At 35.5% G+C, this 24252-nt stretch overlaps 1 protein-coding gene and 1 non-coding gene across 4 annotated transcripts in view; one reads left to right on the top strand and one right to left on the bottom strand.

Annotated features, from left to right (window-relative positions):
- Grm7 (glutamate receptor, metabotropic 7) overlaps positions 1 to 24252 on the bottom strand; it is an 818896-nt gene that overhangs the window by 613939 nt on the left and 180705 nt on the right. The gene's annotated exons all lie outside the window — the stretch shown is intronic.
- On the top strand, positions 7306 to 7377 carry Trnaa-ggc. Its single transcript has one exon. It is a non-coding gene; the product is annotated as a tRNA-Ala (tRNA).

A 24252-nucleotide genomic window follows, 5' to 3' on the forward strand; every position in this document is an offset into this window, starting at 1 on the left:
CGACTGTGTATTTCTCTGCCTTTGTATTTTTCCTGGTGCATTCAGTCATTCATGCAATTATAACAGTTGCTGAGCTATTACTATAAAACAGTTGTGGCAAACCTATGGCATGCGTGTTACTTGTTTTTCTTTTAAAATAAAATATGTTAATATATGAGTTGTTTCTTCTAAACTAAAACCCCAATATTCAGGCTTAATTGCAATGTTAGCACTTAGAAAATAAATGGGGTTTGAGTCGCAGTTTCTGAAAAATTCTCTAAAAGATTCAATGTCACTGCTACGCAATAATATTAACCATGTAGTTAAGCACAAACACAATGCAGGTCATGGCTTTAAGAAGCTTAATGTAACATTAATTAAAGATGATTTCAAAGATAATGCTAAAACTTCATGTTGTTGGAATGAAGGTAAGACCACAGATATCAGGGAACATATATGACAACCAGCTAGGAATGCATGTGCGTATATAGTATTTCTCAATGAGAGAAATAAAGAATTATTTATCTAATATGCATGCATGCCAAATCTTATTTCTTCTTTAATGTGAAATGCAGGATATGGATAACCCAACATGCTACTGGACAGATTGTGACACCTCCTTGGAGTATAAACAAATGGAATCCATCATATGGTTATTACCCATCTTAGATATCTTTTTTTTATAAAATGGCACCTAAAAATATTTCCTAACAGCATTCTCTACTACAGCTATAATTATTGTCTTACTGAATAGTAAAATTAAAAACTAAGAGCATAGATTTTACCTTCAAGTTCTTCTTTAGATAATGTCTTTCTCCTTGTAGATCACATCCTTACGTGAGAAAAGTACTATATGAAATTAATCCACAAGTTGGAAAAAGTCACCTATTTTATTCTACATTTCAAATTGGTGATTATTTTTAAGGACATCATCTTTATTTGTTTGAAAATTCAAATGTTAGCCTAGAAACTAGTAGTTGATCAATGGAAATATGTTATATCACTCAAAGTAAATTAAGTAGATTTTCAAAATAGACCAATTTATATTTGGAGATTACTATATCTAGGTTTTAATATAAGATCTTTATCATTTTGGGATCCAAAATCTAACTATCCACTTGGTTGTTAATTTATTATGTTATTCAATGTGCTATGAATTATATTACTATAATTTTAACATTCATGACACATAAAGTTGAATCACTAGGAGATAGAAACAGCTGTTACTGCTGTATAGGAAAACTGCAAAAATTTTAAAAATCATCCTGGGTAATCTGTTTTAATTTTGGAAATTAACAACTACATTAAAAACAAAAAATCCGTACACTGCAGACTTTATTTTACTCTGGCCCTTCTGCCATTTTTAATGTTTGACATCAGGATATAACAGCTGAGATTACACAGCATATTGGATTTTCATCATTTCTTCATTTTCACAACAAGATTCATTGCTTTTTACATTATAGCCAATTCAAACAATGTTGGGCATTAATTAAAGGCAAAAAAGCTCAGTTCAAAGAGAGTGACTGCACTATTAAATGAGACAGAGATGTCAACATTTTGACACATGAGGACGGAATATCAAATTTGTCAATTGGGACATTCCGATGATATCACAAAAAAGAGTTTGGCTCTGTTAAGAGCACGGAGACCAAACCAGCACAGATATTTGAGGAATTAGAAATATGGAGAGCAGTCTCTTCATGCATAATATATATTAATCTGAATGAGAGATTTTTTATTTCAGAATTCATTTTGGCAATTCTGCCTTTTTCTATTTTATGTCACTCTATTGGCACTTGTTAGAGAAAGTTGGAGGCTACCTTCAAGTTTGCATAGAGTGGAAGCAATTAGATCTACTCCTTAGGAAAAGGACATGTTTTGGGGACTGTTATGCTTCCTCATATCCTGTATCTTTAGGCCAAGTTGTAGAATTAATGAATCTGATTGGTATAATAGACTATCATCAATTGATTCATATTTCTTCTCTGTCCAGATAGTTACTGACATTGAAAACACAGCATTAGCCATTTTCTGCCTATCTTCTGCTCTCTCAGACATGCACCCTTATTAGCACACCATGCAGGTGAACAGGCTAGGGATTCCAGTCTGTGTGATTTGGGTCCATCTCTCCCCATCTTTTTCTCCTGTTCCAGACAAGTGACCAGCTGGGTTGCCTTAGAAACACACATAAGTAGAAGGTGTAGAAAACTGAACTGGGTCCCAGATCCAAATTGTGTCCCTGTTTATTGCTCATTTAGGCCTTTTGTGTTTATTAGCCCTTTGTGTTTATTCCAAAAGGAAGAAGGCATGAAGAAATGGCACTCTACAAATCCACTGCTGGTGTTCACTTCTTGCCTTCACTTCTGTGCTGCATGCTGATGTTGATGGTGTCTGTGTTACCATAAAATATGTATCTGGTCTTTGTTCTTGGTTCCTAGCACGGGACTTCAAAACCCTTTGGCTCTCCTAAGAGGAACTGCTTTCTTCCCCTAATGATGTGGCATTTGGTAGGACTTTAATAGCTCCTGGATGAGAGTTGGTCAGCAGGAAGACCGAGAATGTGGTTAAAGTATTGGCACTTGAGCCATGCTGACCTCCTGGGAGGAGCTATGGGTTGGAGACAAAGTACAGTCACATGGCCAATGAGTTTGCCAATCAAACCTGTGTGATCACACTTTGACTCTGGACTCCAAGGATCAGTGGAGATCCTGGTGGAACATACTGAAAAACATGGAAAGCGATGGACCCCGACTGTATGGGGAGAGTGTATGGGATCTCTGTGCTTCCTCCTAAACCTGACATTAAATAAACCCTTTATACTAAAAGTACAGTTGTAGGGATAACACTATCTTAAATTTTTTGAATTATTCAGTAGAATTATTGAACCTGATAGTGTTATGGGAGCCTTCAAAATCATAAGCAGTCTATCACAAGTGCAGGTGGTCTGGTGATCATCAAGTTAAGGCTGGTGTCTGGAGTTAAAGCAGTCACTTGCAACACTAAGTCCTTACCCTGTGAGTTCTCTGCTAGCTGCAGGGGTTAAGTGTCAGAATTGTACTGCTGTACACCCAGTGGTATCACACAAGTAGAGTTGGTACAGATAGAACATTAAGAACCCTCATGACAATGTATATTTAAGATCTGAGAAAGCATAATGTTTTTCTAGGCATGAAAGAGTTTTATAAGAAGACATTTGAAATAGATACCTAAAAGATAATCAATTCACATAGTTATTATATATATACATATATATATTCAAGATTTTGTTTCAAATAAATAATAAAGTGTGTTTGTGAAATATGCTCAGTAAATACACACTTTATATACATAAAGTATATGTATATGAAAGGCAGATACAGCATATATGCATGTGTAAAATACACTTTCTCTTTGTGCATAAAGTTTCTGTCATTAGAAATTGGCCCTTTAGCAAACAGCTACCTTTATTTGACAATCCGAGTATCTTAGAGGAATAAAATAGGAATCAGCAGATGAGAATAAACATGTTCAAATGGACACAGAGTAGGTTTCCTCAAGACCAGAATAACTGCTCACTCTCTCTGACATCTTAGACTTATCTCTTATCTGCATTCCATTAAAATAATACAGAATGTTATACCCCAAAAGAATAATTAAGTATGTGAAAATGCTTATACCTGATAAACAAAAACACTGACATATTTTTAAGGATTAGTGGAGAAAGATATTGTTATCTTCCAAATTTACAGGTCCCTCAGATGGGTAATCTCAAGGACAACAAATCCTTATTGTACAACATAAATATTCAGAGCAATGGAAAGAAAAGCAAAATGACAGATGCTACACCCAAACATTGCTTACAAAAAGGGCACCAGTTTGGCACTGAACTGCTCCCTAGGTTATTTCAAAGAGGAAGACTTTGCAAAGAAAGCAGGAAATATCAAGTTAATTAGTGTAGAGATAAAGTCAAGCCACTTAGTAATCTGAGCAATAAAGTAGAATCTAGGGACTCATTGCTTCCATTTCTCCATCTGTCAGATAATTAAAGCTATTTACCCTCTTCTGAGAGGGTTAAGAAAGATTAGTTAATTTCCTAAAGTATGTTGAAAGCAAAAGCTCTTCTTGTTTTCAATAAGTCTATTCCTTCCATTTACTACATTAGGCATTCGTGTAAGTCAGCCCTAGAAACCAACAGGTTCTACTACAGCAACCCAAGTATCTTTAATAGGAAATGGACAAAAAAATGATAGCAAGAGAATTAGGCTACCACACTCCTCAAAGAAACTCTCTTGGTCTTCATTAGAGGCACTAAAATTTTATTTTATTCATCATCCATTATGGAATGTCCTGTATGTACTAAATTCTGTAATGCACTAAGGAAGCATCCTTGATTAAATAAAGATCTAACCATTTTTATTAGTATTTACTTTATATAAGGCTATGTGTTAATTTAATTACATGCATTAATTCATTTCACCTGTAAAATTATAATTATTGGAATTATTTTATTATTTCCATTTTGTAAATTAGGAAATGGAGGCTCAGTGTGTTTGCTTTGTCTGAAATTATGTACCTAAGAGGCAGCAGAGCCAAAATAAAGAGCCTGTAGTTTGTGGTCATAGTTACTTATTGTCCACACATGCCTAAATATAATGTCTACTAATGCTACATAATGTATTTGCCTGCAATAATTTCATTTTAGACAAAGGTATATCCTGATGGAAATGGGTTTAGTACTAGAAAATGAGTACCACTCCTTAGAGACAGGGGTCATATTTTACTCTAGTTTTGGTTTAGATCAAGTAACATTTTAGTTTTATACCTATAAAGTAAGAAGAGTAGCCTTAAGAATGTCCTGAGTTTCTCCTTGTTTTGAGGTCATTCTCCTACAAGCAAAAGTTAATTTCTATGTGAAATAATTTTGCACCTTAGTCTGGCATTATTGTGGTATCCCTAATACATTCTAAAGGCCAACTAAGTAGTTTAAATTTAGAGGATTAAAAAAAATTTTCCACATTTTTCCCTCTAAGAAAATCTGATTTTAAGTCCCATTTCAAATGTGTGCAGAGTTATTGCTATTACCTACTATGAAATTAGGTACTTCTTTGTTTATTGATCTTCAGAATATAAGTTTCTGAGGGCAAAGAATACATTTATATTGCTTCATGCTATACTCAGAGCACCAAAAATAGTACCCTATTCCCCAGAAAAAATGAATATATATTCATTGCATTTCCCAGAATAGTGCCCAGGAGATAATAAATACATGTGGAATGAATAAATGTTTGAAAGATCATTGCTAAAAGGATTTAATGACAAGAAAAAAGTATTACCTAAGCCGTCTACATAGTGCACAGAAAGAAAAAATGACATACACAACTTCATCCCCTTAATAGAGTGTACTCACTCCTACATTTTGACTGATATCTTGTTCTCCAGACATACTACTTGAAGTTTGAGAACATAGGTAACATCTACAGCTGCTCCTGGTAGAAATCCAACAGTGATCATCTAAAGTTTAAGATAAACTCATCTGTTGTTCCAGTATCTTACACTTAAAAGAACAAAAGAAACATTTTTTTCCCAAAAAGTATAAGAATTCCCTGTTTCCCTCTGATAGATACAGACACATACATACACAATGTCGTATCCATTCATATATATATACACACTCCATGCCATCCACCCAGTAAATACCTTCCCCATCACTCTGTGTGTGTGTGTGTGTGTGTGTGTGTGTGTGTGTGTGTGTGTGCGCCTGTCTGTCTGTCTGTCCTGGGTGGCATTCAATTAAGCGAACTGAGCTTTAGTTGCCTCATAGAAAAATTTAAATTATTTGAATTTCCTGAAGTCTCCAAGTGGGAGTAATGAGCAGTATTCTGTGCGTCCCTTGAAAATCAGAGCTAAATGATTCAGCAATTTACTTGATTCCCATTGTTGAACAACAGTGAAGAAGCCTCACTTTTCTAGACAGGCCCCGGTATTCAAGTAAGGCTTCTCAACGCGACTCTCTGTTAACTTTCATAGTTCTCACTTGAGCATGATAACTAGCAAGCCTTTGAGGTTACTTGAACAAATTCATTGCTTTTCCTTGAGAAATCAGGGATATAAGGGGTCAAAATTACATGTGATCCTGTTGAATGTCCACATTTATAGATTATTGCAACTGACAACATCGGCAAATACATGATAAGACCTAACTGAAAGCTCAGTAAGTGCCAATTAGCAGTTGATATTTATCACTGATTATCCTGTTTAAACCTTCCAAGAAAATCATTTATAGCAGAGCAAAGTAAGGTATAGAATAATTTTCAAGTGTGTAAGGAAGTAGACTAGGAAATAGTGGGTCCAAGTTAAACAAAGAGGGTATAACTAAATCTTCCAAAAAAATCAAAATATTATAGATAGAATAGGAAACATGGCAAATTTAAGATTAAATGAGGCACTGTGTCAATTTACCATTTATGTGCTAATGGTATGCCCATAAGTAGTCATGGGCAAGGTGAATTCGAGGGTTTGGACCTAGATCCCGATCAGAAACAGCATCAGTTCCTTTACTTTATGGCTTAAAAAACTATAAAAACACAAATTCAATATATTCTTCCATTCTACATGTGAGAGCACAGATTATAGAAGCAGCAAAGTGATAATGTGTGACTACTCAGAGTTTGATAATTGCAGTACATGTCAGGAAAGAGCATTAGTACATTATGCTAAGCAAAAAGTTCACATGAAGTACAAAGCAGCAGAAAGAGCTGTTGTCATTCACAGCCCCTAGAATTATTTGAAGTTTTTAAACTTAGTCTGCACCAAACTGTAAAAACACTCATTGCAGACATTAAATGGCTTGCTGTAAGTTATTTATATCGATTTTACTCCAAATATATTTTTTAAAAGGTGAAGCATATCAGAAACAAAGTGTGGGATTTTGCTCTTCTCTGTAGCAACTCCTGTCCTGCACATGAATGATTTAATGAGAAAATGGGACTGTGGAAGTGAGCACAAATCCAAAAGGGAGCAGACACTGCCTAAACAGTCATTTCTTGATACCTGGAGCAAAGGGAAAGTCCAGAATGACCTGGCATAAATATACCAGGAAGCACTCCATAATGTGCTTTGCAGCCATGTGCAAAGGTTTCTTTGTAATGTGATGAGTTTGATGAAAATAATAAACAGCTTATATCAAATGGTGGAAATAGTGTCTTATGGTTCTGCTACCTGCTGTGGTGTCATTTTTTGTCACCAAAGAAACCTAAAGAATGTTTAAGTTCCATAAGAAGGCCTTTATCAAAATAAATAAATAAATAAATTAATTAATTAATTAAAATAAAATTTTAGAAAAGGTGTGATATGGCTCAGTGGCACAGCATCTGCCTGGCAAGCAGAAGGTCCTGAGTTCAATTCCCAGTACCAAAAAAAAGGCCTTTAACTGTCAACATTTAAGAAATTCTTTCATTGTTGTATCATATTATAATGGCTTTTTGGTAAATTATTACTGGGACCACAAATAAATCCTTTTGGCAACTATGAATCTGCATAATTTCCTCTACCCCTAAGCTGAAAGTTTTGTACAAATTGATTAGAACATAAGACAAATTCCAAGGATGATCCAAAATAGAAAACATGCAATATCAGCACGTTAAGACAAATAGATCATGACAGCTACATCGAGTATATTACTCACACTAAGGCACATGTTTAAGGTCCATGTCAGTGTGTCTTCTTTATTCTATTTCAGTCTTCACAAACTTTTCTTAAGCAATTCTTGGAACAACTTTGAAGTAGGGTCCCCTAATTGTCTGAGATTCTTCTGTTTTTTGTTAATAGTGGGGATTAATCTGAGGACTTTACACATGCTACATAGCACCCTACCACTGAATTACACCTCTAGTCCTACTTTAAGATATTTTAAGCAGCTAAGTTCATTTTCTTAAGCACTTCAAAGACTCATTGCTGATTTACGATAGCAATCCGTGTATAATAGAATACTTCTAAATCCTACTTTTACCGCTCTCTCTTTTTTATTTTATTTGTTATCAGACGTTCTTCCTTGTTTCAGTTCCTTAAAGATTATAAGTGGCACTGGGCATGGTGGCACATGCCTGTCATTCTAACACCGGAGAGACTGAGGCAGGATGATCTCTGTAAGTGCAAGGCCAGCCTGGGCTACATAGTGAGTTCAAGGCCAGTCTGAACTGTATAGTGAGACTCTGTCTCAAAAAAAAAAAAAAAAAAAGATAATAAATGGAAAAAATAAGGGTTTCATGGATAGAAGCTCATGACATCCAATCCTTTATCCTTGTTCTGAGAAGAGTAACAACTCTCTCTGCCACTCTCAGGGAACTTGTGTCTACTGACATCACAGGAGCCAATCCAGTGTCAAGATGTTAGGCAGGAGTATGAGCTGTCAGTTTGTGAAGGTTTTCAGCTTTGAAAGAGGAGTTGGAAGTTTCTAGGGGCATCATTATGGAGACTATTCATACATTTTGAATGAGCACCATGTTCTAGAAAGTCTTCTTAATTCACATATGCACTGTTGTATCCATTTCTCACACCTGATTCCCCTGTCACAGCTGCCTAAGAGGTCAATATCTATAGAATGGTCTCTCCTCAGTCCACATTTTTGTAATTAATCTGTCCTTGTTGCTGCCCACTGTCCACCAAAAATAAGACCAAAGAATCCCCCCCACACACACAAGCTGCCATTTTCATGTCAACTTTCTCAATTTCTTATCACATTATTTTTGAAACTATAATCTTTATAATTTATTTTTAATTTAATATTAATTGTTTACCTTTGACATCTGTTGTTACTGTAATCAGACCTATCTTCCAACATTTTCTTAAATATAACTTCCTAACAACCAACTCAACTTATGGGTATCTTCCTCTTTCTCTGACTATTAACACACAAGGTCATCAAACATACAGCTAAGTTTTTAAACTATTGAGCCTTTTCCTGACAATCAAGTCCCTCCTTGATGTGTAAAGTATGTGACTGAAGGCTTTTATGGACTGGTAGTGGTCTGTCACTTATTGCTTCCAGCTTTAATTGTCTTGTGGGTAAATTCCCCAAAATCGCTGCTGAAAGAGAAGACATAATATACACAAACCTGCTGATTCTTTCACAACTCCTAGTCAGCACTTTTGTTGAACAAATATAATTACATAAGAAAGAATATCTTCTTACAGTAGATTTAGAGAATTATGTGAGAAACACAAACAGCCTTAAAAGAAATTAGATATACAAAACACTCTATTATATGAAACTTGCAGTTGATGCAAAAAATTGCATAACATCAGAAGTCTACACTTTCATACCTTTCTCATTGATTTTATGACTTGATGTTTTATTTATAATATTTATTTATCCTATTTTCTCTCCTATAGATTTTTTGCTATCTCTGGTACAATTGAATATTGCATAGTGTTTGAAACAAAATAACTCTACCAAATGAAATTGGAATTTCCCCAAAGATATACTTTTTCTTGAAACCAGTAGAAAACTGAAAAGGTAAACCAAAAGTAATAGAAGGTGCACAGACAATATTTATAATTGCCATTTGCTTTTGTTTGGTGGAATGCTGCCCTGCCCCTTCTGAGTTAGAACAGTACAACCTGGTAAGTAGAAGGTCTTTGCTTTTAAGACAACTATGCATGCACAATGAAACACACTCTGGCAAGAATTTGTCTTTGCCAAAATAGAGAGTGTAGACCACTTAGAAAAGTCTTAACTAAATTATTTTCACAAACTCCTATTCCATGCTCTATGTATCCCTGTCAGAAACAGTTTTGAATCCTTAAGTCCTTGGGCCCAAAAGATAGGGATGCTGGAGGGCAGTCATCTGATCCTGCAGTTCCTGCTATTCTTATTGACATTAATGGTGCATCTATGACATCAGCAAAGCTATGAGATTTCCTGTGACTTGCAATGGTTTTTCTAAGTAGAAATCATGAACAGAAGCATTCACTCAACAATCCTCATTTTATTTTTAAATAGAGAAGTGTAACCGAGAATTCTCTGAGGCCACACATTTAGATGACCATGAGCCACTATCATAACAAAGGTAGCCATTTTAAGGAGAGGACACTTATTCTAGGTAACCACCCACTTACAGTCAGTGTACCATTTATGTAATTTTCATATTGTATCCAAATCTCAAATTATTAACATTCTAAAACATTTCAGGTTCCTTCTTACAAATGTTTTGGTTTGATATTTTGATGTTTTAATTTGTCTCTTCAAGGCATATTCGAGTCAATTGGCCTTGGCAATCAGTTCCATAGATTGCCCTGACTCTAAAAATCATGACAGAAAGGAAGAGATGTCTTTTTCTTCCAGCATGAGTCCCCTCTATGGGATATCACAGCCCTATGGCCCAGGGATGGAGGAAAGGAGCTGAACTTACAGGACTGACAAAAAACTTGCATAAATTTTCACTAATCTTGTCTTCCCAGCATCATAGGTAACTAAATATTGTCATTTTCAGTTTGTAGATATGAAAAGTGAGGTTCAAAAATGCTGCCTGTTTCTTTTATATGAGGAAACTAAAATATAAATAAATGCAAAAGAAAAGATAAACTAAAGGAATAGATAGACCCTTTGCCAATAGGAAGAGAACTAGGAGAGGGAGGCAGTGGGAATGGAGAAAAGCAAATGAAAAAATGTTTGAGATGTGTTATTGTATGTGCACCAACTGCCCATGAGGAATGTAATCATTGCGTACTGCAGACATGTACTAAGAAAAAATAAAAATTAAAAAAAAGTGCTGCCTGTTTTCTCTCAGGATACAGTTAAAGTATTGGAGAACTCAGCTCTCTTAAGCTGCAAAATTTACTTGTTTATTTCAGTTTCTTTCTTTCGCTTTTTCTTTTTTTTTTTTTTGGCAGTACTAGTGATGGAACCCAGGGTCTGGTGCATTAGGCAGTCCCTTACCACAAAACCACATACACAGCACTTTTAGAATTTTTTTAAACTCAAGCTAGAAATTCCATTCAACTCAATTATTCCCCTTCTAGTTATTTCTCCAAAAAGTTTAAGACATCATATTATAGTGACATATGCATGCCCATGTTTAAAGAATCATAATTCATAACAGCTAAATTTAGAAATAGCCTATATGCCCATCAATAGATGAATGGATAAAGAAAATGTGATATTTACACAACAGAATACTACTCCGTCATGAAGAAGAATGAACTTGAGTCAGTCATAGGAAAATAGATGTACCTTGAGAATGTACTGTTAAGAGAAATAAATCAGCCACGCAAGTTTAAAATTTTCACGATTTCTCTCATATGAGAAATCCAAAATATAAATAAAGAGCAAAATAAAATATACAATAGGAAGCAGGAAAATACTTCTCTCTCAAATGGGAAGGAGATCAAAAGATGGTGGGGACTTAGATGAGGGAAAGGAGATCTTTAAAAATTCAGGTATGTTGTGTGCGTGTACCAACTCCTCACGAGGATTATAATCATTATGTACTGCAAAAATGTACTAACAGAAATAAAACTAAAAAAAAATTATTTTGAGACAGGGCATCCCTGAGTTGTTCAGACTGGCCCCAAACTTGTGATCCTCCTATCTCAGTCTACTGTTCAGCTGGGGTTACAGAGTTTTGCCCCCACATCCAAATTTTATCCTGCTTCTTCTGTAAGTGTTGGACATTGTCAGCTAGCTAGTAAAGTATTTTCATATCAGGACCAATAATTATTTCACATTTAAATTAACACAATTTTCTTCATCTTTAAAACAGGTAGATAAGGTTTCATTTGTATATTAAGGATAAAGAATTAATTTTATTATCCCTAATTTTAAGGATATAAAATCGTTACAATACAATGATAAGACACCTGCCCTAGAAAGCTTTCATCTTTTGAAATATGCAGTTTCATTTTTGCACTCAGGCCTTTAGAACACAGAGCATTGACTTATAAAAGTATTGAAATTTTTTCTTCTATGTACCAGCTTTTCAAGGAACAAAGACATTTAAAAGTTTGCCTTTCTTTTTCCTCCAACTGTGCATCTCAAATACCCAGAACCAGAAAGTTTTCTGCTTTACTAAAAATAAACATACACTTTTCTTGGTTATCAAACTAGAAGAAGGTCATGACTATTATAAGTAACTTTTGATTAGGGTAAAAAATTGACTATAATCCAGCATAGGAGGTGTATAATATCTTAAGAGGTAGCTCAAGACACATTTAATATAATCATCACATTAAAAACTTGGTAAGTTAATTCAAAGAAGTATTTGTTGGCTAGGGGTAAGGTAGAGATATTTCCCACAATGTTTACTTTTTTTTGGTACCAGGAATCAAACTCAGGACCTTGCACTTGCCAGGCAAGCACTTGTACCACTGAGCTATCTCCCCAGCCACAAAGTTTAAAATCTCAGAAAGATTATTTAATCTAACACACCAAGCATAAATCTATTGTTACATCAAATATGTTATTGACTAAATATTCTCATCATAAGAAAAAACATGGTTCTTAATCAGGTATGCTCATATTATTTTTAAAAAGACTCCTAAATTTAAGAGTTTTATTTAATTTATGTTTTTTTTAATTTTCATTTTGGATTTCTGTATCATCTTCCATTATTTAGCATTTATGGCCTCATCGAGAAAATATGTCTATTGCTTGTCCTTATTTAGAACAGCAGTTGCACAAACTAAAACCCTGGTTAGCCAAAGACCTAGTAGCACTGGCTTCTGAAATTGACCATAACCGCTAGCCAGAGGGCAAACTCTACCTGAGGCAGTAGGTCCACTCTTGAGTTCTTGAACCTGGATCATTCCTCTACCTTTTCTCTATCCCTTTCTTACCCTAATGCACTAAGACAGGGAAAAAAAAAGTAGACCAGTCCTTTATGGCCTTCAGTTCACAGACCCAGGCTAAAGTCTTGCAGCTTTCTGCTGTGCTCACTTGCTACTTTTTCTGGGAATTTTTCCTTGGGAGGAATCAACAAAGCTATGCAAAAGAATAGCAACCGGATGTCACTCTCCAGAGCTGCACATTAGTAAATATCTGAAGAGAAGTCATAAAGATACCACCGCAAATATCACAAAGTGTGAAATATTTTCCTTCCTGCCTTTGTATAGACTTTGTTCATTCTCTCTAGGAATCCAGTGTTCTCATGTACTCCAATTTCCCAAAATCTTTAAACTTCAAATCCCTACAAATTGGTGTGATTGAAAAGAAACTAACATGTGTGCCTAGAGGAATTTCAAAAATTGTGAAAGATCCATTTATGCACATGTCACCACAGTTCAGATCTCAAATGTCTTACAAGGTCCGCGTGTTGGATGCCTGGTGATGTTTCAGGAGGTGTGGAGCCTTTAAGAGAGGGTACCTAACTGAGTGTTTTTAGGTAACTCTGCTTAGGCCCTTGAAGAGAAGAGCAGGATCCTCATACCTTCCTCTTCTTTTTCTTCCTGGACCATGATGAAGTAAGCCACTTTGCCATGTGCTGTCTCTGTGATTTGCTGCTTGTTCACAGGCCCAATGCAAAGGGCCACTCAGGTACTGGGACTTCTAAAACCATAAGCAAAAATAAACTTCCTGCCTTTGCAAATTAATTGTCGGAGGCATTTTGTTATAGGAATGTAAACCTAAGACACAAACATAGATTTACATATATATATAAACACTTATGATAATATGCTACTTACTTATTATGACAATCATAAGCTTTATATTATCATTGGTTTGGGAAGGAATTTAATACAAACACTGCTTTCTGTCTGAGGTACCACCGTCATCCTCATCGTCATCATCCTCAAACCAAATCTGCCATTTTGGTACTGTGTTTATAAAACAGCAAAAATGTCACAGCTCTTTGTTTATGTTGTGTTTCATGTCATATGTAGACGCACGCCTCAAAGCTTCATGTTCTCACAGGTGGGTCTTTATGGAGGTGCTTAGATCATGGGTTATGGTACTTATCAGTGGATTCGTCCATTGATGAGTTTATAGCTAAATGGGATTTAGGAGGGGAAGCCTGTTTGGAGGAGGTGTGTTGTGTTGGTGTGGATTGGAAGGGTCGAGCTACTTCCCACCTCCCCTGATCCTTCTCCCTCCTTCCATGCCATCTTACCTTGTAGTTAGCCAACTGTGGACTGAAACCTCTAAAAAGTAGAAGCCAGAAAAACTTCCACTTCTTAGACTTTTGGGTATCAAGTACTGTGTGTCAGGGATGAGAAAGTAACTAAGACATCCACCTTCCAGCTACAACAACACAGGTTACCACTTGCTATTCCATTTCTATAACAATCAGCCTTACCACACCCCTTGTCCACAATTCTGACTAAACTTGAAATCAAGCTTTTGCTCGTACAGAACAGCAGAAGGAATGTAGACATCCCCTAAAGCATTTCACAAGCATTATGTCTGAATCAATACACAGTAGATGATGGGACAGGGCCATCTAATGAAGCCGGGTCAGAATCATGAAGTGATCTTCTCTGAACTATAACAAGATTGTCAGCTGCATGTCCAAGCAGAGAACACCAATTTACTCAAAGCTAAGCTGAATGCAAGTGGAAAGTTTCCAGGGCCCTAGGAAAGTAGTGCACACTCTCTGAAGATAACCAGGGACCAGGTTTGGCATGAATGTTTAGGTAGCAGTCAATAGCCACATTAGTGTCACTGGGTCTTTCTTGAAAAAAACAATTTTACCAATTTTAACACAAGTAATAACTTTACTGTCCTTACCACCTGGAAACCAGTTCAAAGTGTGTCAGAACTACTTTTATCACATGTTTTATAATTATGCATAGCACACATTGTTTTATAGCTGATTCTTAATTTTTTATCTTTAAAATATATGCTGAAATTTCCATTGAGCTTAAATAGGTCTTAATGACTTTAAACAACTGAGTAAGGTCCACTTTCTAGGGTAATGGGTAGATTCCACATCTAGACAAGAAGATGGATATTTTGCCTGGTTTCCTGTCTTTGCAGTAAGAGGTTGAAAGGAGTGACTAATGCCCTCCAGGTGTACAGTATTTAGCTCAACTGTTACCTACAATGTCAACCATTCACCTTGTAGGCATGGAGCAAAAATGTGAGTCAGATGAATGCATATTTGTTCAGTTCCCAAAACATATAGAATAATTAGCTCTAAAATTATTCTTATCTTTAATTCTTCAAGGTTGGCCACAATGGAAGGTTTAGATCATTAAAATATACCAAAACTATAAATTAGGGCAGTGCTAAACAATTACTTTTGTTTGCAATTAGGTAGAGAATAATGTCATTGCTTAGATTATAAATTCTACAATGGTCCCACAACTACTTATCCCCTTATAAATGCAAGTACATTATTAGTTGAAAAGTAAAAGAACATTTTGACATTTTATTCTTTATTTATTTTTAAATATGTTTTTGTTTTTTGAGACAGGCTTTTGCTATGGAGTGCAGATTGGATTTGAAGTAATGACAGTCCTTCTGCCTCAGCCTCACTGGTGCTGGGATTACGGATGTGAGGTGCCATGCCAGACTACTTTTTTTTTTTTTCCTCTGGTACCGGGAAGCGAACTCACGACCTTGCGCTTGCCAGGCAGGCGCTTTTGCCGCTGAGCTAAATCCCCAGCCCCCCAGACTACTTTTTAAATAGAAAGACGTATTACAAATAAAGGAGAAAATAGATATCATGATATATAATTCAGGTATCTGAATTTTATAAAGAAAAGAAATTACATATCAATAGTCTGGGGTTCTTAAAATTAAATTAGTTGGGGCAAATTAGGCTAAGCCAATTCTGATTAGCTGTAATGTAAAAGAGAGTCCATAGACTATTATGATCTCTGATATTGTCTCCATAAAAACTTTACTTTGTGGATTTCTAAAGTCACTGAGCCACTCATCAAGCTATTAAATCAGATATAGCATACTATCTGAGGATAGAAAATGCTCATGACATCTTTGTCTTTCAAAATAATAACAGAGTGATTTTAATTTCTGGGTTCATTAACATATTCTTAGTCACTCTGTTAGGTGTCCACAGAATATGAGAAGTGGAAGTTGGAAAACATTTAAGAACACACTTTTCTTCTTGAACTAATTTTTAAAATACGGCCTGCCTTACAGAGTTATTTAATCTCAAGGGGGTTCTCTTCTAATTTCATTTTATTGAATACAGAAATAAAGAATCACAATATGTCTGCGTTCATGCAACAACTTAGACAGTTAAAGGAACAGAGCCTCTAGATTTAAACAGGAAACTGAACAGCCAACCACTCCACTTGGATGTCCAATGGACAGATGATGCTGAGTGCACCTTGAACTGAGCTGATTCCCATTCCATATGCACCTTCTAAGATCTTCTCAGCATGTGCACTGAATTCCACAGCCTAGCTGTTCAAATACCTCTCTGATCTTTTTCTTACAAGTACATCGCATACAAACAATTAACCGATCCAAAAAGCTCTGATTTCAACATACATCAATAATATGACCACTTACTACCATCAAAGCTCTTAAAGGCCTAGAACTGTGACTGTTGAATTTTGATGAGCATGGGAACTTTCTGGAAGACTTGTTATAATTCAGACTCCTGAGCCCTATCTGCAACTTATCTCTGGTGAAGAGCACATTGTTGTTGCTGCTCCAGATAGCACCCTTGAAAACTATTACCGTATCATGTCACCAGTGCCTCTTCTCTAGTGTATTTCATAGACTTCTCTGCTTTCCCTTACTCCCTGAAATTTGTCCCCTGGAAAGTCACCCAAATGGCTTGCTTTAATTCCAAGTCCAATTGCATCCCGCCTCAACTTGGATCTCCCACTCTGTGGCTCTCAACTTGTGCAAAGAGAAGTCCAATTGCTCTACAATTTCCTATGAAACCTTACAGAACCATCCTTGCCTATTACCTACATAAAATCTCTCATTTTTCCCCAACTGCACTGAAAAATGCCCTGTGAACATTTTAATGCATTTCCACGTAGGTGCTGCTCAGTTGGCTGGTCTCCACCTGCAGCACTCACTTGGTGGCACCAGGTGCTTCCTCAGTGGGCTACTTTACCATAAAGGCCTTTAGTGTCCTCTTACACTCCCAGAGAAGCCATTGACAATTTAGTAAATATATCTGCTTCTTTGGTGTTGGTTTCCCTCTATGAAAATGTAAGTAATTACAAAAGCAGAAACTTTGCACAGTTGGTTCCTCACTGGATTCTCAGCACCTAGAAGAGCATCTCACATCAACTTGTACTTCTCCATTATTAGAACAGTTGTTGGAGAAAATGAGTGAATATAGACCTAAAGAAGGACGATGAAATTAACATAACTCTATGTACTATACTTTTGTATCAAGAACTGTGTTAAACATGAACTGCATGACAGTACTAGGAACATGGACCTTAACTAATTTATAAATGCTACTAAGTGAACATGAGATGGACTCAGAGAAGCTAAAATTTTATCTTGACTAACATAAGAGCATGTACCTGCCTAGAAATCCAAGTGAATCCTTTGTGGCCAGGTAGTTGCAATTCTTTTCACTGCATAATTAATGAATTAATTAGACCAGATTAATTTCTTTAATAAATAATGTAATTATTGATTTATACAAGGAATTACTTAAATATAGGGCAAAAATAAGAAATTTTAAAATGAATTCATTTATTATCTGAAAGAGGAGAACATATCTCAAAGCACTAATTTGTACATATTAATATATACTAATTTATCTATATTTATGCATGTATAAAATTACAAGATAAGATGAAGGTAAGGTGGAATATAATAGCCCCAGGAGAATGAAGTATATAATAAAGGGTATTGTGCTAGTTTCAGGAAGGTAGTTTGGACTTACTACCCTAAGCTGCCTAGAATGACAAGTAAGGCACATTCACTATCTGAAGCTCAGAATAAAAATCTGCCTGGGGTGTTCATATGTTGGACTTATTCTAGAAGAGCTGGTTAATAAGATCATGATTATGAACGGTGTCTCCAAAGCCAGGCATACAGAGTAAGGGCCAGGACCAGATGCGGCAGTGGGAATCTCTGGTATTATACAGTCCAAATAAAACGTGTTTCCTAAGAAGAAGATACTTAATAGTGTCACAAGTGGTAGGTGAATTATCAAGTTTAGACTTTAAAAAATGTCCATAAGCCAGATGCCTTTAAACCCTGAACTCTGAAAGGCTGAGGCAGAAGGATCGTAAGTTCAAGTCCAGCCTGGACAACTTAGCAAGACCCTGCCTCAAAATACCACATTTTTTAAAAAGCTCAGTGTGAGGTTTTGAGTTCATTCCCCAGTAATGAAAAAAAATCTGCACTGTTCTTATACACACTAAAGTATTCAATGACCACATTTTCTGGAGAAGTTCTAAGAGCAATAAAAACAGTCTGGAGGGATTTGTAGACTGAGTAGAAAGGCAAGAACGGCATCATAAAGCAGATGAGAAGAGGACTTTAGGGCTGCTGCTGAACAAAGTTGTTAGAAATTTAGTGCTAATGTCCAAAATGAATTAGCGTGATTATTTTAAGGAAATCTATTGACTGTATTTTACATAAATGTCATAAATTAATTCTGGTGCCAAGAACGTTCAGTTAGAGAGACAAACACTTTTAAGCACTTGTCCCATTTCAGAAATTTCATGAAGTTCTCTCATAGGGATGATCACATGAAACCATATGCAGAGTATCAAATCTATTGAGTTAACATATTTGAGATTACTTTTCCATCAGTTACTGTCCCACAGCCTGTGTTCAATATATATCTCCGAATACATGTTCAGTCATCCTAAATGTCCTACGATTATGGGCTGACTCATCCTAACCCAGACCTCTACACCAGTTAGGTTCTACTCTTAGCCACTCATAGCCTTTCTTTGGGACTTTCACTGATGAGGGATTAAATTCCTAATAGGCAGTGAGTAATCACCTAGATGTGGTTGGAAAATATTCTGGAATCAGCTTGGATTATTGTTTTAAAGACAAAAAATGAATTGTTTAAAATTTACTAGTTATCTGTATAATATTCCATTTTTGCTTCTCACTGTCACTGCTACTTATTTAAAGCGTTGAAATACGATAGTTAGGGTTATATATTATCTTTCTTTCAAAGAGCATGGTGACATTTACCATCTGTCCTCACGGTATTTGTAGAAGAGCAGGCATTATTCTCATTTAACAGCTGACAAAACAGTCACAGAAACTGAAGTGATTCTGTTAGATTATGTTCCTTTATATTCTTGTGAGCAGTGACCTAACACTGGAAAATTTTTTATGAAATGTATACCTCTTGGGAAATACAGCCATTTAAATTGTGGTTAAGTCCCAATCCCCTGGGATCTGGGCCATTGCTTTAACATAAATAGTTTATTACTTCTATTAAACATCGTGTAAAAAATGAAAATAACAGCATTCATCTATATTTAAATTCCTAATTAAGAATATATCTCTTTGACTGTGTATAAGTTCACAACCTCAGAGGCTGAGATAAGAAGATTATGAGTTCAAGACCAATGTGGGCTACATAATGAGTTTGAATTCAGTCTGAGCCACAAAATGAAACCCTGTCTCCATAAACCATGAAGAAGTAAAGGAGGAGGATGAGGGGGTCTTTTAGGCTTAAGTCTTTAAAACAAAATTTTTTTCAACATCAAATTGTATTTCCACACTTTCTTCACTTCACAAACTGTTGCTTTCTTCATTTTAACACCATCTGTTAACTCTACTTACTGCAGTCAAACAATGGAACAAAAAATCTCAGCGTTCCAAGAGAATGAGGAAGATATCAGTAGGAGGTAAGCCAGTATTTCTCTACTTGGTCCCATGAAATCCACTTACTAATTTATTAATTGCAGTATGCCAGTGCCTTGCTAGCTAAACAATTTGCAGTGACCTAGTAAGCTATATACCCTATGAGTCCATGCCAACCCTATGACTCCATTTCTACAATGATTTACCCATCATTCCAGGACTATTTTTATATAGTACCTTCCTTCTATTAGATTCTGAAATTTCTGAGACACTCTCACGTAGGCATGGGGTGTGTAAAAATATTAGTGACTAACTGCATTATGGTAATCATAACAGTAAATGCATTAAGGGCATCATTTTATTTAATCACACAACTCAACAACCCTATGTCCTACCATCGCTATTACCCATCCCTGTGCTTTCCTAACTGCAATGGGCAAATTGCCTGAGGAGCTTGTTAAAGTACAAATTCAGGAATCAACAGACTATGACCAGGGCCTAAATTCCTGCATTTCTAACAAGCTCCTGGTTTAAAATGTGCAGACCACAATGTGTGCTTGGCCTATCTGAGCTCTCACTGAGGAAAACAAGGTAGGAAGAGTTTAAATAACTGGGAATTGAGCACAGAAAGGTTATTAATATCAGAAGTGATCACGGGGTTCTATTCCAAAGCCAAAACTCTCCATCCAGGTTCAGCAAACAGTGGCCCAGAGGCGGTATTGGATTAGCCTGGCAGATTCCTTCACCTGCAGCTCATGCAGCAGTCATTCAGCATGGCCTGCAGAGTACACAATTCTTGCTATCTGGTCCTCTTCTGAAAAAGTTTGCCAAAAGAAGAGCAAGTCAAACAGGAAGCTTGTACAATGGGGGAAATTAGAAAGATCAGTGCAGAAATTAATGCAATAGACACAAAGAAAACAATACAAAGAAACAATAAAAGGTCAGTTCTTTGAAAAGTTAAATGAAATAGACAAACCCTCAGCAGACCTTATAAAAAAAAGAAATAAAAGGCTCAAATCCATGTAATTAGAAATGAAAAGAATAAAATTAAAACAGACCCTGAAGTGATCCAGAATATTATCTACACCTATCTGAAGACACTGTACACTAATAAATCGGAAAACGTAGAAGAAATGTACACATTCCTAAAAACATATGAATTACCAAAGCTGAATCAAGAAGATATAAAAATTCTAAATAACCTAATATTGGTGACTGAAATTGAAGACATAATTAAAAACCTACCAGGCTGGGTGTATAACTCAGCAGCACTACCTGGCAAGCATGAGGTCATGAGTTTGATTTCTGGTACTAAAAATCCAATTAAATTAAAATAAATTAAAAAATAAAAACTTACCAACAAAGAAAAGCCAGGGCTCTGAGAAATGCACTGCTCAATTCTATAGGAAACTTAGAGAAGACTTATTCTGCTACTTCTCAAACTCTTTAATGAAATTGAAAAGGAAGCATTTTCAGAAATTAATTCCAGGAAGCAAGCCTTACCTTGATACCAAAACCAAAGAAGGATCCAAGCAAGAAAGAGAACTACAAGCCATTCTACCTAATGAACATAGATGAAAAATTCCTCAGAAAGATACTGGCAAACAGAATCAGCAAATCATGAAGAAGATTGTACACATGACCAAGTAGGATTCACCCCAGAAATGCAGAGATGGTTCAACATACCAAATTAATAAATGTAATGTACTACATTAACAAAGCCAAGGACAAAAACCATATATCATCTAAATAGATGCAGAAGAAATATTTGACCAAGTCTGGCATGTATTCATGATAAAAACCCTACAGAAAATTGGTAGAGATGGTCTTTATGTCAATCTGATAAAATCTATGTATGACAAACCAATAACCAACCTCATACTAAATATTCAAAATATGAAAGCTTTCACTCTAAAAATCAGGAACAAGACAAGGATGTCTGTGGTCATCACTCTTACTCAATATTGTTCTGAAAACATTAGCCAGAGCAATTAGACAAAAGAAATAAATAAAAGGAATCAGGGCAGGAAAGGAAGAATTTAAATTATCATTATTTGTGAATGACAAGATATGGTACATGAATCAAGAAGCTCTACTACAAGACATCTAAATTTAATAATCAAATTCAGTAGTGTAGCTGGATACAAACCATGCATTAAAAAAAATCAAGAGCATTTCTGTACACAAATAACAAACTCACTGAGAGAAATTGTGGAAACCACAACTTTCATAGTAGCATGGGAAAAAATGAATTACTTAGGAATCAATCTAACAAAAGAAGTAAAAGAACTTTAAATTGAAAACTACAGTACTCTGAAAAGGAGATTGAAAAGGATATCAGAAAATGGAAAGATATCCCTTGTTCTTGGGTAGGTAGAACCAATATAGTGAAGATGAATACTACCAGAATTGTTATACAGATTTAATGCACTCCTGATCTAAATACCAGCAGCATGCTTCACAGAAGTAGAAGACAATCCTAAAAATTATTCAGAACCAGAACAGACTTAAAAAAGAAAAAATAATTCTAGGCAACAAAGGCAAGGCTGGAGGACTCACAATCCCTGACTTGAAATTACACTACAAAGCTACAGTGATATAAACAACATGATACAAGCCAAAACAAAAACAAAAACAAAAAAGCACAAACAGATCCAAGGATTAATGAACCTGATCAGAAAATGCAGAAACAATTCCAAAAATACTCATCCACTTTATATTTGACGAGGGACTCAAAAACATTCACTGGAAGAAAGCCTCCTTAATAAATGGTGCCGGAAAAACTGGCTTTCCACATGCTAAAATTTAAAACTAGACCCTTATCTTTCACCATGCACTAAACTAAAATTGAAATGAATCAAAGATTTAAATATTAAAACAGAAACACTAAATCTGCTGGAAGATAGAACAGGTAGAACTCCTGAAAACACTGATGTAGGCAAAAAACTTATGAACAAAGCCCTGATCACACAGGAAACATCACAAAGAATCAAAAACGGGGATCTCAGCCTATTAAAAACTTTTTGCACAGCAAGATAAACCACCCACAAAGTGAAGAGACAACCCACAATGTGTGAAAAATAATTACCAGCTCTTCCTCAGACAAGATACAGTAGGTAAAAGACTTACTTGGCAAAAATGTTATGAACAAAACTCTGATTACATTGGTAATATTACAAAGAATCAACAACTGGGATCTCATATTATTAAAAAGCCTTTTCATACCAAAAAAATAAATAGTAACAGAGTGAAGAGAGAGCCCACAGCGTGGGATAAAATGTTGCCTGCTGTTCCTCAGACAAAGGACTGATATCTAGAACATATAAGCAACTCAAAAAACTCAGATCCCCCAAATTTAAAACCCAACCCCTAAAATGAGCATCTGAAATGGACACTTCTCAGATGAAGAGGTACAACATGGCAAATACATATATCAAAAAATGTTCAACATCATTGGTGGAGAGATGCAAATTAAAATAACACTGAAATTCCATTTCATTCTAGAAAGAATGGCTATTATCCGGAAAACAAAATAAAAAACGATGGCAAGGTTATGGGAAAAGGAACCTTTTCCCACTATTGGTGGGAGTGTGGATTGGTGCAACCACTGTGGCAATTAGTGCAATGATTCCTCAAAACAGTAGAATTAGAGGTTCCATTTTACCCAGTTATTCCTCTTTTTGTTATCTTCCCAAAAGAATTAAAAATATACCACAGTGATATATGCACATCCATTTTTATAGTGGCAGAGCTTATAATAGCTAAATCTTGGAAACAACCCAAATATCTATTGACTGATGAATAGATAAAGAAGATGTAGGTTGTTTTTTTTTTTTTTTTTAATATAGTAGAATACTGCCCTGCCTTTAAGAAGGATAACAAAGACATTTCTAGCTAAATGGCTACACCTTGAGAATATGCTCTTTAGGTGAAATAAATAGGATGCTCATGTTTACTGCATTGTTTTTCTGGTGTGAGAAACTAAAAGTATAAATAAAAATCAAAATACATAATACCTCCTGGGAAATGGGTACAAAATGTTCAAATGAGAAGGGAAACAAGGGAGGGGATAGGGAGAAAGGAAAGAAGGGACAAGAAAAAAAAGAGAATAGAAGAAAATAATCTTTATTACAGTATTATTGGTAAGAGTAAGACAATGGAAATTACATAATCATTCACCAGGGAGTAAAATATTAACTCAAAAATGATGCAATGAATGTTTCAAATCTATTGGTTTAAGATAAGAGCTCTTCTATATCACTGCATGTCCTTTCATCTACATCTTTTAAGATACACGATTGTCCATTTTATATATTTGCCTTATATCCTCATGACCTAATCTTTGAAGAGTCACTTTAGTGTACTTTTTGAATACTTGTTCAAGAAATGTTCAAGATGACCCACTGGGGTGTAGAAGAAAACAATGGGACTTCTATTTGTATTTATATTTACACTTTTGTTTAAATTGGTGTATGTCTGTGTATGCCTTATGATTATTCCTAATTGTATATGACAGTGACCACCCCAATAAATATTTAATGGGTAAATACCCATGTTTGTATTTTTCTCCATGCCTA

This window comes from Chinchilla lanigera, unplaced genomic scaffold (genome assembly GCF_000276665.1).
Source record: "Chinchilla lanigera isolate Chin_1 unplaced genomic scaffold, ChiLan1.0 scaffold00020, whole genome shotgun sequence".
NCBI classification, from domain to species: domain Eukaryota; kingdom Metazoa; phylum Chordata; class Mammalia; order Rodentia; family Chinchillidae; genus Chinchilla; species Chinchilla lanigera.